The sequence below is a fragment of the Mus musculus genome, chromosome 7 (genome assembly GCF_000001635.26).
Source record: "Mus musculus strain C57BL/6J chromosome 7, GRCm38.p6 C57BL/6J".
In the NCBI taxonomy this organism is placed as follows: Eukaryota; Metazoa; Chordata; class Mammalia; order Rodentia; family Muridae; genus Mus; species Mus musculus.
In genome coordinates this window covers 33120774-33135847 of record NC_000073.6, presented here as the reverse complement: position 1 = coordinate 33135847, position 15074 = coordinate 33120774, and positions in this window count along the sequence as shown.

Below are 15074 nucleotides of genomic sequence, written 5' to 3'. Positions count from 1 at the left end.
GAACCCAGTACCCCACTACAGTGATTCCTGGATACTCCAATACACACAAAAAGCAAGACAAGGATTTTTAAATCATATCTCCTAACAGTGGTAGAGGTTTTTAAGAAGGGCATTATTAACTCACTTAAAGATTACAGGAAAATACTGCAAAACAGGTGTAAGCTCTTTAAAAATTACAGGAATTCACTGCTAAACAAGTAGAAGTACTTAAAGAGGAAACACAAAAATCCCTTAAAGAGTTATAGGAAAACACAAGAAAACAGGTAATAGAATTGAACCAAAAGACCCAATATCTAAAAATGGAATTAGAAATTATGAAGAAAACCTAAAGGGAGACAACTCTGTAGATAGAAATTGTAGGAATGAAATCAGGAACCATAGATGTGGTCATAAGCAACAGAATACAAGAGATGGAAGAGAGAATCTCAGGTGCAGACGATTCCATAGAAAGCATGGACACAAAAAAGAAAATACAAAATCCAAAATGACCCTAACTCAAAACATCCAGGAAATCCAAGACACAATGAGAAGGCCAAACCTACAGAAAATAGGTATAGATGATGCCTTCTCCGATAATGGAACCACATATAGACCCAACAAAAAAAAAGAAAACTTCAGACCAATTTCCCTTATGAGAAGTGATGTACAAACACTCAATAAAATCTTTGGAAATCAAATCCAAAAAGGCATCAAAACGATCATCCATCATGATCAAAAAGGCTTCAACCCACGGATGTAGGGATGGTTTAATATATGGAAATCCATCAACATAATTCACTATATAAACAAACTAAAAACAAAACCACATGATCATCTCATTACATGCTGAGAAAGCATTTGACAAAATCTAACACAAATTCATGATACAAAGTCTTCGGAAGTTCAGGAATTCAAGGCCCATACCTAAACATAATAAAAGTAATATACAACAAACCAGTAGCCAACATCCAATTAATGGAGAGAAACTCGAAGCAATCCCACTAACATCAGAGATTACAGAAGGCTGCCCACGCTTTCTCTAGCTATAAAATATAGTACTTGAAGTCCCAGCCAGAGCAATTCACCAACAACAGGAGATCAAGGGGATACAAATTGGAAAGGAAGAAGTCAAAATATCATTCTTTGCAGATGATATGATCGTTTATGTATGTGACCCTTATATTTCCACAAGAGAACTTCTAAATCTGATGAACAGCTTCATGAAGTAGCTGGATATAACATTAACTCAAACAAATCAATGACTTTTCTCTACACAAAGGATAAACAGACTGAGAAAAAAATAGAGAAACAACACACTTCACAATAGTCACAAATAATATAAGATACTTTGGTGTGACTCTAACTAAGGAAGTGAAAGATCTGTATGATAACAAGTTCAAATTTCTGAAGAAAGAAATTGAAGAAGATCTCAGAAGATGGAAAGATCTCCTATGCTCATGGAATGGCAGGATTAATATAGTCAAAATGGCTATCCTGCAGAAAGCAATCTACACATTTAATGCACTCGCCATCAAAACTGCAACTCAATTCTTCACTGAGTTAGAAAGGGCAATTTGAAAATTCATCAGGAATAATAAAAAACCTAGGATAGCAAAAACCAGTCTCAACAATAAAAAGAACCTGTGGGGAAATCACCACACCTGATATTAAGCAATTGTGATAAAAAAAAAAAAAAACTGGATAGTACTGGTCCAGCGACAGACAGCTAGATCAATGGAGTACAACTGAAGATCCAGGAGTGAATCTACATACATACATAAGGTCACTTGATCTTTGACAAGGATACTAAAGCCATCCAGTGGGAAAAAAAGCCAACATTTTCAACATATCGTGTTGGCACAACTAGTGGTTATCATGTAGAAGAATTCAAATTGATCCATTTTTGTCTTTTTGTACAAAGTTCAATTCTAAGTGCATCAAAGACCTCCACATAAAACCAGAGACACTGAAATTTATAGAGGAGAAAGCCAGGAAAAGCCACAAAGATATGACCACAGGAGAAAAATTCCTGAACAGAACAGCAATGTAGTGTGGTGTAAGATCGAGAATCAACAAATAGGACCTCATAAAATGGCAAAGCTTCTGTAAGGTAAAAGACACTGTCAATAAGACAAAAAGGCCACCAACACATTGGGGAAGGATTTTTACCAATCCTAAATCTGATAGGGGACTAATTTCCAATATATACAAACAACACAAGAACCTGGACTTCAGAAAATCAAATAACTCCATTAAAAAGGGGGGGCACATAGTAAACAAAGAATTCTCAACTGAGGTATATGGAATGGCTGAGAATTACCTGAATAAATGTTCAACATCCTTAATAATCAGGAAAACACAAATTATAACAACCATGAGATTCCACCTCACACCAGTCAGAATGGCTAAAATCAAAAATTCAGGTGACATCATATGCTGGTGAGGATGTGGAGAAAGATGAGAATTCCTCCATTGTTGGTGGAATTGCAAGCGTGTACAAACACTCTGGAAACCAGTCTGCGGTTCCCCAGATAATTAGACATTGTAATACCAAAGGATCCAGCAATATCTCCTCTGGGCAAATACCCACAAGATGGTCCAATGGATGATAGGAACACATGCTCCAATAAGTTCAAAGCAGCCTTATTTATAATACCAGAAGCTGGAAAGAACCCAGATGTCCCTCAAAAGAGGAATGGATACAGAAAATGTTGAAAATTTACACAGTGTAGTACTACTCAGCTATTAAAACAGTGAATTCATGAAATTCCTATGGAAATGGATGGATCTGAAGGGTATCATCCTGAATGCGTTAACCCATTCACAAAAGAACTCAAATGATATACACTCACTGATAAATGGATTTTTATCCAGAAATTTAGAATATCCAAGATACAATTTGCAAAACACATGAAACACAAGAAGAAGGAAACCAATATGTGGATGCTTCATCCCCCTCTTTTATAATGGGGAACAAAATACTCATGGAAGGAGTTACAGAGCCAAAGTTTGTAGGTGAGACCAAAGGATGGGCCATCAAGAGACTTCCCCAACCGGGAATCCATCTCATAATCAGCAACCAAACACAGACTCTATTATAAATGCCAGCAAGATTTTGCTGAAAGACCCCTGATATAGCTGTCTCTTGATAGGCTATGCCAGAGCCTTGCTAATACAGAAGTGATTGTTCACAGTCGTGTATTGCATGGAACACTGGGCCCCGAATGAAGGAGCTAGAGAAAATACCCAAGGAGATTAAGGAGTCTGCAACCCTATAGGAGAAAAACAATATAAAGTACCCAGTACCCCCAGAGCTTGTGGTTCTAGCTGCATATGTAGCAGAAGATGGCCTAGTCAGCCATCATTGGGACAAAAGGCCCTTTGGTCTTGCAAACTTTATATGTACAGCGGAACACCAGGACCAAGAAGAGGGACTAGGAGGGTAGGAGAGGAGGGTCAGGGAAGGGTATAGGGAACGTTTGGGATAGCATTGGAGATGTAAATATTGAAAATATCTAATAAAAATTCGAATCAATATACAAGCTTAGGTTCCAGCTTTCAAGAAACACCACTGCAGGAGCTCTATGTACTACAGGAGCTGTATAAAGTGGCATAACCTTCTGTTCAGCCTCTCCGTCCCTCTACCCTTTCAAAGCTATGTGGTTCTTGACCTCCCATGTTTCAGGATACCTTTCCACTGGATACATTTTCCCTATGGCTCCTAGGCTTCCCAATGTCAGGATACCCACCTATGCTAACAGAAACACTTATCACTCCCTCTACCATGGCAACTTTCATTTACACTCAAAAATCCCACATGTTTGGAAAATATTTACATATTGCCTGCTTCTCTCACCACTTTCCAGAGCCTAGTTTCCTGAAGTCTTTCTACATGTGTGTGAGTGTGTGTGTGTGTGTGTGTGTGTGTGTGTGTGTGTGTGTGTGTTTGCAGTATCAAGGGTCCATACCTGAGCGAAATCATTCAGTATTTGTCATTCTGAGTCTGATTTATGCTGTTAAAACATGGCATTCATATACAATAGACTTCTGTAAGCCATGAATGAGAAAATTATCTCATTTGCAGAAAATGAGTGAAACTACAGATCACACTGAATCTGGTAAGCTGTTTTATCTGTCTAATAAATTTCCTTAGAAATTAAAAAAAAAGAAATTAACTCATTTCTAGAGTATGCATTGGAATATTTCTTTATTATTTTTTATTAATTTATTTTTGTGTACAGGTGTTTCCCCATCATGTATGTATGTGCATCGTTTGATACTTATGGACTGTGGAATAAAAGAGAGGCCATCAGATTCAGTGGAACTGGAGCTATAATTGGATAGGTATATTCTGCTTTGCTAAATAAGAACAAAGTGTACCAATTTTGTGCTAGCTTTCTGGGGCTCAGTGCAAGATGGAGGACTCCCTTCATTGGAGTGGCTTTTCATTTTCTGACCTTTGTCTTGGAAATTCAAATTTCACCCAAATATCTACTTGCATGGCTAATTCCACATAGCCATGGTTAAGATTGTAAGTTCAACTTCCTTCTGATAAGAATCCATTCACGTAGCACCTGAGATTCCTGAAATTACTCCCCATGCTATGAGGTATTTCAGTGCCTTCAGCCTTCTGCCAATGACATTTGCCCATGCTGGATGTTTCTGTCCCCTCTCTTCTAAAAGTATGGAATCCATAAATCACCCCAAGTAATATTGATTTATTACCTGGAAGTTGGTCCTGGTATTTTTCTACTAGCAAACATACTCACTGGTCTTCTGAACACCTCAGTTTGTCACATCTGCACCATTTGCCCTCATGGACCAATAGCAGCCTACATCCCCATGGACAGAGAGAGTCAAAATTGTGTATTATTGATTATTATTATTATTATTATTATTATTATTATTATTATTATTATTATTATCTTCTAGCTCCAGTCATCCAGGCACTTTCCCTGCCAGAGGAGAGGTGCCATCCCGGAAGGACTCTGACTGCAAGAGCAAATGAGTGAGCCATCACGGGTCCCAGATCCCTCAGAGACCAGTCTGTGCAGGTCAGCTCTTCCGAGGCTGTTCAAGCGGACTGCAGAAGGGTCACAGGTTCTGGAACAGGCAGAAGCAACACAGCTTGTGGGAGAGACCCCATTTTGGGCACCAGACATCCAGCTACCTTCCCTGCTATAGAAGAGGTGTCCACCCAGGAGGGCTCTGACTGCCAGAGCAGGTGAGGGAGTCATTTTTGTTCCTGGGTCCTTCAGAGACTAGTCTGCATAGATGAGCGTGTGGACTACAAAAACTACATAGCTTCTGAGAAAGGCAGAAGCGACATAGGTTCTGCTAGAGACCCCATTTCAGGCTCTAGAAATCCAAGCACTTTCCCTGCCAGGGGAGACGTGCCGTCCCAAAGAGGACTCTGAATGCCTGCGAAGGTTATGGAACCATCATGTGTCCTGGGTGCCTCAGAGACCAATCTGCATAGGTCAGTTCTGCAGAGGGTGAGCAAGGAGACACCAGAAGCAACACAGCTTCTGGGACAGACACTATTTTGGGCTCAAGATATCTGAGCACTTTCCATGACAGAAGAGAGTTGTCCACCCTGGAGGGCTTTGAATTTCAGACCTGGTGAGAGAGCCATCTTGCATCCCACGTTCCTCAGAGAGCAGTCTGAGCAGATGAGCACGCAGACTGCAGAGGAAACACATCTTCCGGGACAGGCCACGGTTTGGGCATTCATCATCACCAAGAAGGCAGACATCTGTGCACCTTCCATGCAAGGGGAGAGCTTGTCTTCAGAGAGTACTCTGACCACTGAGAGTCAGGAGATAGAGCTGGGCTCCCATGACTGCTGACAGAGTCTAACAGATTCATAGGAGGAACAAGATCCAACCAGAGACATCTCTAACAAATAACGCCAGAGATAAACAGACAGTGAAAGACAAATTTATGAATCTAACTAACAGAAACCAACACCAATCACCATCATCAGAACCCAGTACTCCCACCTCAGCCATTCCTGGATAGCACAACACACCCGAAAAATAAGACTCGGATTTAAAATCATATCTCATGATGCTGGTAGAGGACATCAAGAAGGGTAGTAATATCTCACTTGAAGAAATACAGGAGAACAGTGCTAAAGTGGTAGAAGCCCTTAAAGAGGAAACAAAACATCCCTTAAAGTGCTACAGGAAAACACAACCAAACAGGTAATGGATTTGAACAAACCATCCAAGACCTAAAAAGGGAAGTAGAAACAACAAAGAAAAGCCAAAGTGGGACAGCTCTGGAGATAGAAAACCTAGAAAAGAAATCATGAACCATAGATGAGAGCATAAGCAACAGAATACAAGAGATAGAAGAGAGAATCTCAGGTGCAGAAGATTCCATAGAGACCTTGGGCACAACAAACAAAGAAAATGCAAAATGCAAAAAGATCCTAACTCAAAACATCCAGGAAATCCAGGACACAATGATAAGACCAAACCTAAGGATAATAGGAGTAGATGAGAATGAAGATTTTCAACCCAAGGAGGACTCTGAATGCCAGCGAAGTTTAGGGAACCATCATGGGTCCTGGGTGCCTCAGAGACCAATCTAGAAAACTTGGATGAAATCGACAACTTCCTAGATAGATACCAGGTACCAAAGTTAAATCAGGATCAGATTAACGATCTAAACAGTTCCATTTCCCCTAAAGTAATAGAAGCAGTCATCAATAGTCTCCCAACCAAAAAAGCCCAGGACCAGATGGGTTTATTGCAGAATTCTGTCAGACCTTCAAAGCAGACCTAATTCCAACACTCCTCAAACTATTTCACAAAATAGAAAGAGAAGTTACTCTACCCAGTTCATTCTATGAAGCCACAATTACTTTGATACCTAAACCAAACTAAGAACCAACAAAGAAAGAGAACTTCAGATCAATTTCCCTTATGAATATCAATGCAAAATTACTCAATAAAATCATCGCAAACCAAATCCAAGAACACAACAAAATGATCATCTATCATAACTAAAGAGGCTTCATCCAAGGAATGCATGGATGGTTTAATATATGGAAATCCATCAACTTAATTTACTATAAAAAAAAACCTTAAAGACAAAAACTACATGATCATCTCATTAGATACTGAACAACATTTGACAAAATCCACACCCGTTCATGATAAAAAGTCTTGTAGAGATCAAGAATTCAAGGCCCATATCTACACATAATAAAAGCAATGTACAGCAAATGGGTATTCAACATCAACAAAGAGAGATACTCAAAGCAATCCCACAAAAATCAGGGACTAGACAAGGCTGCCCACTTTCTCTTTATCTATTCAATATAGTACTTGAAGTCCTAGCCACAGCAATTTGACAACAAATGTTTATCAAGGGGATACAAATTGGAAAGGAAGTTGTCAAAATATCACTATTTGCAAATGATTTGATAGTATATGTAATTGGCCCTAAGAATTCCACCAGAGAACTCCTACACCTGATAAACACCTTCAGGGAAGGTAGCTGGATATAAAATTAACTCAAACAAATCAATGGCTTTTCTCTACACAAAGGATAAACTGACTGAGAAAAAAATTAGGGAAACAACACCCTTCTCAATACTCACAAATAATATAAAATACCTTGGGTTGAGTCTAACTAAGGAAGTGAAAGATCTCTATGATAAGAATTTCAAGTCTCTGAAGAAAGAATGCAAAGAAGATCTCAAAAGATGGAAAGATCTCCCATGCTCATGGAATGGCAGGATTAATATAGTCAAAATGGCTATCCTTTGAAAGTAGGATAGCAAAAACTATTGTCAACAATAAAAGAACCTCTGGTGGAATCACCAGGTCTAAACTTAAGCTGTACTACAGAGAAATTGTGATAAAAATTGCATGGTACTGATACAGAGACAGACAGGTAGATCAATGGAATAGAATGGAAGACCCAGAAATGAATCCACACACCTATGGTCAGTTGATCTTTGATAATGGAGTTAAACCATGCAGTTTGAAAAGGATAGCATTTTCAAAAAATGGTGCTGGCACGACTGGTAGTTATCATGTAGAAGAATGTGAATTCATCCATTCTTATCTCACTGTACAAAGCTCAGGTCTAAATGGAAGAAAGACCATCACATAAAACCAGAGACACAGAAATTTATAGAGGGTAAAGTGGGGAAAAGCCTCGAAAATATGGGCAGAGTGGAATAATTCCTAAACAGAACAGCAATGGTTTGTGCTGTAAGATCATGAATCGTCAAATGGGACCCAATGAAATTGCAAAGCTTCTGTAAGGCAAATGACACAGTCAATATGACAAAAAGGCCACAAACAGATTGGGAAAGGATTTTTACCAATACTAATTCTGATAGGGGACTAATATCCACTATATACAAAGAGTTCAAGAAACTGGACTCCAGATATTCAAATAACCCCATTAAAATAGGGGTATAGAGCTAAACAAAGAATTCTCAGCTGAGGAACATCGGAGGGGCTGAGAAGCACCAGAAAAGAATTTTCAACATCCTTAATCATAAGGGAAATGCAGATAGAAACAACCTTGAGATTCCACCTCAGACAAGTCAAAATGGCTAGGATTAAAAACTCAGGTGACAGGAGATGCTGGCAAGGATGTGGAGAAAGAAGAGCACTCCACCATTGCTAGTGGGACTGCAAGCTGGTACAACCACTCTGGAAATCATTTTGGCAGAACCTCAGAAAATTGGACATAGCTCAACCAGAAGACGCAGCAATACCACTCATGATACTATAATTAGATGATGTTCCACCATGTAGTAAGGACACAAGTTCCACTATGTACATAGCACTCTAATTTATAAAGACCAGGAACTGGGAAGAACTCAAATGTCCCACAACAGAGGAATGGACACAGAAAATGTGGTACATATATAAAATGGAGTACTACTCAGCTATTAAAAAACATGAATTTATGAAATTCTTAGACAAATGGATGGATCTGGGGGATACCATCCTGAGTGAGGTAACCCAATCATAAAACTCAATAACATATGATATGCACTAACTGAAAAGTGGATATTATCCAAGAAGCTCACAATCCTTCTTAGAAGGAGGAACAACATACCCATGGAAGGAGTTACAGAGAAAAAGTTAAGAGCAGAAACTAAAGGAACGACCATTCAGAAACTGACCCACTTGTGGAACCACACATTAGTAACCAACAAATCTAGACACTATGGCAGGTGCCAACAAGATCCTGCTAACAGTAGCCTGATATAGATGTCTCCTGAAGTGCTCTGCCAGTTCCTAGCAAATACATAACTGGATGTCCACAATCATCCATTGAACAGAGCACAAGGCACCAATGAAGGAGCTAGAAAAAGTACCAAAAGAGCTAAAGGGGTCTGAAGGCCCATAGAAACATTAATTTGAAATACCCAGTACTTCCAGATCTCTTAGGAACTAAGGCACCAATCAAAGAAAACACATGGTGGAAATTGTGGTTCTAGCTGTATATGTAGCAGAGTGTACTGGCTGGTTTTATGTGTCAATTTGATACAGGCTGGGGTTATCACAGAGAAAGGAGCTTCAGTTGGGCAAGTGCCTCCATGAGATCCAGCTGTGGGGAATTTTCTTAATTAGTGATCAAGGGGGAAAGGCTCCTTGTGGGTGGGACCATCTCTGAGCTAGCAGTCTTGGGTTCTATTAGAGAGCAGGCTGAGCAAGCCAGTAGAAGCAGGTCAGTAAGTACCATCCCTCCGTGGACTCTGAATGAGCTCCTGCTTCCTGGCCTGCCTGAGTTACAGTCCTGACTTCCTTTGGTGATCAACAGCAATGTAGAAATTGTAAGCTGAATGAATCCTTTCCTTCTCAACTTGCTTCGTGTTCATGATGTTTGTGCAGGAATAGAAACGCTGATGAAGACACAGAGGATGACCTAGTCAGTCATCAATGGCAGCAGAGGCCCTAGGTCTTATGAAGGTTATATCCCTCAGTATAGGGCATGCCAGGTTTGTTAATGGGTGTAGTTTGGCTGGGTGGAATGGGGGAGCAGGGGGAAGGGGGCAGAGATAAGGGATTTTTGGAGGGGAAGCTGGGAATGGGCATAACTTTTGAAATGTAAATAAAGAAATAATAAAAATATTTTTAAAATGTAAATGATTCTAAAAATTTTTTTTGTTCTAAAGCTCTTGAAATCAAGTTTTTTTTCATCTCTTTAAATCTTCAAAGATATCTTTTGTGTACATATAAAAGCATATTATATTATAAATAAAAAATTAGCTGATTTAATATTCTTTTAAAATAAAAACTGAAAATATTGCCATTAAAGAAAAGAAATGAAGAAAGATGAATTCACATTAATGTTCCCTTTTGCCAAAGAACTGCTATGGGTGCATGAGAAGAAGCAAGAACACAAACACCCAACTCATCATAGTCTATATAATGTATCTGTTGTTGTCTAATAGCTTCATCTACTTTCTGGAAAGGTATTCATCCAGCATTGCTTAATTGTTGAAGAAAATTAAAAATTGCATCCCTTTTACGAATACCAAACAGAGGTTTAAGTTCTCCTGAGGTAAGGTTAAGATAATATATTAGCCAATTAACTTTCCCTAACAGGTTTTGAAAAGCATTTAAAGTAAGTAAATTATGTTTTCTTAAATGAATATTCTGTACCAAAATTTGCTTAGGATATAACTGATGTCCCAAGTATTGAAAGGGATATGGATTTCTAATCTTTTCTGGAGAAGCTTTAAATCACCAAGCTTTCAAAGTTTGTTGTATAAGAGCAAAGGATTATAGTACAATGACTTCAGAGAAATCAGCTAATATAATACCAACCATATAGTGAATAATATACACTGAAAGATTCAAAGTCCTAACTTCTTTTATTGAAGCAACAAAAATTTTTTGACATAATGTAGGGCTATTGGCCATTCTTTGAGGCAAAACTTTCTAATGTTATCACTTCATGGGTTCTGTAAAATTACAATCAAGCTCACGAAATGTGAATCTACCACACTCAACAGAATGCAAAGGAATAGTATAAAAACAATCCTCAAAATCCATAATAATTCTATATGCATTTCCTTAAAGGCAACTGGAGTAGGCAAGTTAGGCTCTAATGCCTTCACAAGTTCCATAGTCTCATCAACCCTTAACACAGCCTGATCTGTCCTCCTAACTCCAAATATGTGTGAGTTAGAGTCCTGAGCCTGGGGTCAAACTGCAAACTGCAGCCAATAGAACACTGGCAGTTCAACCACAATCTTCAAGGTTCCCTTGCAACATCAGAGTACAGCCACAACTTTGGAAAGCAAAACTCACATCAAACAAACATTTCATTCTCTCCAAAATCAATACCATGGGTATTACCCCCATGCTACAAAGTTTGGCTACCAGTTCCTGCAGACGAACGCATAATGGTGCAGCCTCCAATACCTCACCACAGAGACATGGCCTTAAATCCTATGTTTTATGAGGCTGGTTTCTAGGATAAGAATTACATACAATGTTGCCTAATTTAGAGGTATCTTTAAAGTCCAGTTTGCTTGGTCTATAAAGCTCATGTCAGGTATTGTTTTCTCTCTCTTATTCTTCCTTCCTTCCTTCCTTCCTTTCTTTCTTTCTTTCTTTCTTTCTTTCTTTCTCTCTCTCTCTCTCTCTCTCTCTCTCTCTCTCTCTCTCTCTCTCTCTCTCTTCCTTCCTTCCTTCCTTTCTTTCTTTCTTTCTTTCTTTCTTTTTCTTTCTTTCTTTAATTCTTTCTTACTCTCTTTTCTTTTCTTTTCTTTTTTTTTTCATAAGATTTATTTTCTTATGTTATTCATATGAATACACTGTAACTGTCTTGAGATACACCAATAGAGGGCATCAGATCCCATTACAGAGGGTTGTGAGACACCATGTGTTTGCTTTGAATTGAACTCAGGATCTCTGAAAGAGCAGTCAGTGCTCTTAACCACTGAGCCATCTGTGCAATTCCATGTTGTTTTTCTGAAGGATTCCAAACCTGAGTTACCAGTTTTAAGCCAAATTTCTCTAACCAACATTACAAAATTTTAATCATCCCCAATAATTTATAAGCCAATAATACATAGTCAAGACATGCAGAATATATTTTAAAATCAGTCAGATGTTGCAGTATTTCCTCTGTCCAGACACATTACAGCAGTAGCAGTACTGTGATTAGACAGGAAAAGGGAGGCAGAGCTAGGAACTAGGGAGAGAGATAGAGAGGTAACAGGAGGAGGGAGAGAAGCCAACATGGAGACAGATGAACACGAAGAAGATCCTGATTTTTTAAAACTACCTTCACATGTTTTGTTTTTTGTTTTCTGTTTTATTTTTGTTGTTTTTGTTTGTTTGTTTGTTTGTTTGTTTTTTGATTTTTTGAGACTGGGTTTTGCTTCCCTGGCTGTCCTGTAGACCAGGCTGGCCTCGAACTCAGAAATCTGTCTGCCTCTTTCTCCTGGGTACTGGGATTAAAGGTGTGTGCCACCACGCCCAGCAATAGAGAGGTCTTACCGAGCATGGTTTTAAAAAGCCACGAGTAGTTAAGATTTTCACAAGGTTAGAAAAATTGGGTTAAAGCTTTATCTTTATCACTTGGCTCAGAAATTATTGTATTGACATCTAGTAAATTGTGATTTTACTATTATATATATCTTATTAGATAATTAAGCTTTGAGAGTCATGTTTCTACTGGGAAATTAGGTGTTGAGATGGCTGATCATGGGGTGTGTGGGCAGCTGTGTAGAAACTAGATAAACTCCATAGATGGGAGAGATTAGCTCAGAGGTGAGAATACTTGGAGCATGACCCTGCAGGAACATAGTGTTGTGGTCTGCCAGCACCAGTACTAGACTGGGAATGTGGACTCACAGAACAATAGAGGTGGTAGTTTGACATATTAAATATTTCCTCCAACAGTCAGAAATAAACCTAAAGTAGCTGAATATGTTTAATTATTTAGACAAAATAAAATTTTCTACCTTTTCCTAGCTGTAATTTCAAGACATGAACACCTTGTCACGTTATGAACCCAATAATGGCAGTCACAAAGATTTTTGTAAAGGAAATAACCGTCAGCTTCCTTACCATAGAAGCTGAGAAGCTACTGGTCCTTTTACACTTTAAGAGGGCTTGTGCTGATAATCAGCCCCCAGCAGCGTTTCTCCAGCTGTGCTAGACTCCTAGCTGTAGGTTTAGGGGTCCAAAGACCAACTGAGACTATTTTTTTTCAGTGAGTTAAAAACAAATCAAGGGGTGAACAACCAGCAGTTAAGTTTTAACAATGTTTTTTCTTTTGAACATGAAACACAGTGCAACAAAGAATGAAACAAAAACACAGACAGAAAATGACAGACATGGGCAGATTAGCATGCCAAGGACAGACAATAGACAGAGAGGGGAGAACTAGATGTGCCAAAGGGACTTAGATATCCTACCTAAAAGAACCATAACCAGAAATAAGCATTCCTCCCTTAGAAGACAGAGAGGAGCACCATGTCTCCTGACCTCTGTCTGTCTTTAGAGGAGCTCTGAAACAGCTTACATTTATTGTCAAGCCATCCCTGGGCAATTGGGAAGAACTGCTTTTCTGAAACCTATTCTCTCTTATGTCTAGGGTATAAACTAACTCTACTCAGGGTCCAAAGACTAGGAGCATCTATGAGAATTATCTCTGCACTTCCAATTTCCAAGGTGTCGTTCATTTTATACCACTTAATAGAGCTCCAATGTTAAGATGAGATCTGACAAAGTCAGCTCAGTCAGTCAACAGGTTCTCCAGGGCAGGGCAAGGATTAAAAAGAAAAAAGAAAATTAGACAACATTGTAGCATGACCCCAGCCAGTTCTGAGACTGAAGAAGGTGTGTTTTTTCCCAAGTCTGCTTGTATAACATTTTAATTACAGGCAAGTAATAAGGTCAGTTCTAGGTTAAGGAACAAACAAGGCAGTACATACAAATGATTAAGGAATAAGCAAGGCAATAAACAAAGTCCCATAATCACTGTTTCTAGGGGCTTAACTCGATGACCAAGATATGTGAGCCTACTTCCCCATCCTAGCCCAAAGTCAAATACTTGCATGAAGCCTACTTCCTTGTCCTGGCTCAAAGTCAAATTCCTACCAAGTTACCAGAAGTGGGTCTAAAATCTCTCTACATCTTTCTGAGTCTGATTTATGCACTGATATAATGTGGCATGCATATGCAATAGGATTATACTAACCCTTCTCTAACTTGTCTGGGGAATTCAAACCTCACCCATAACTCTACTTGCAGAATTCCATATGACCATGATTATTATTGCAATTTTAACTTCCTTCTGATAAGAACCCATTCAGCTAGCACCTGAGATTCCAGAAATTACTCCCCATGCTATAGGACATTTTGAAACCTACAACCATCCACCAATGAACTTTGCAATTCCTGGATATTTCACTCTCCTCTCTCCTAAATGTATGTAAACCATAAATCACCACAAGTAATGTTCATCTATGTCCTTGTACCTGGTCCTGTTATTTTTCTATTTCCAAAACACCTCCTTTTTCCATCATGTACCATATCAGTCTAAATTCCCAAGGCAGAGAGAGTCAAATCATGTATTATGTATTATTGTGTATTGTGATGGATTATGTCATTTTTATCATAGCAGGTTGTGAGCAGCCCTGTGGTAGTTGGGAATAAACCTGGGTCCTCTGAATGACCAGCTAGTTCTCTTAACCATTAACACATCTATTTAACTCCAAAAGTGAGCTTTTTAAGAATAATTTTTAAGTGGAGCTTTGCTGTATCTCAGGGTGCCCTCAAACGTGCTATGTAGCTAAGGATGACTTAGATCTTCTGATCATCCAATCTGTACCTATATGTCCTGGTTACTCAGATGTATGCCACCATCACATTTTTGTCGAGTTCTGAACATTAAACCCAGGGACTAGTGCATGTTAGTCAAGAACTCTGTACATATAGCTACATTTCAAGCCCAAGAGGTAAATTATATATATATATATATATATATATATATATATATTAAATACATTGTAATATATATTATAATGTATTTTATAATATAATATATTGATTACAAATAATAAGAGTTAAATTATATATGTGTATATATAT